Here is a 468-nt window from a genome sequence, read left to right on the forward strand (position 1 = left end):
GAAGGAATTTTTGCCGATTGTGCAATTTCCTAAATCGTAGCTATCAAGTTTATGGCGCCGTTGCCGGGGATTGGTTTTCGATTGACAATTCTCAAATTGGAAGTTAACTAGATTGAGCATTTTTCTTGTTTTGTTAATTTAGTTCAAGTTACTTGTTGAATTTTGAATTTCTGCACTCTGTTATTTGCTTTCTTTCTTATGCCTTTCAATTCAAGCAACTAACTCACTGACCCACTAACTATTTGAATTAATTCCTCAACTGCTCTAACCATACTCTTCCATTAACCAAGAGTATTCCACTTGTTTGTTGCTTGTGGTGTGTTCTTGTATGACAGGTAGGAGAGGAGAAACAACAACTCCTCCATATACCGAACCAGAGAGGACCCTTCATAAACTTAGAAGGGAAGCAAGAGGGAAGAGAGTACTGAGAGAAGAAGAATCTGAAGGAGAATCTGAGGACAACTTTGA

Source organism: Arachis duranensis, chromosome 5 (genome assembly GCF_000817695.3).
Source record: "Arachis duranensis cultivar V14167 chromosome 5, aradu.V14167.gnm2.J7QH, whole genome shotgun sequence".
In the NCBI taxonomy this organism is placed as follows: domain Eukaryota; kingdom Viridiplantae; phylum Streptophyta; class Magnoliopsida; order Fabales; family Fabaceae; genus Arachis; species Arachis duranensis.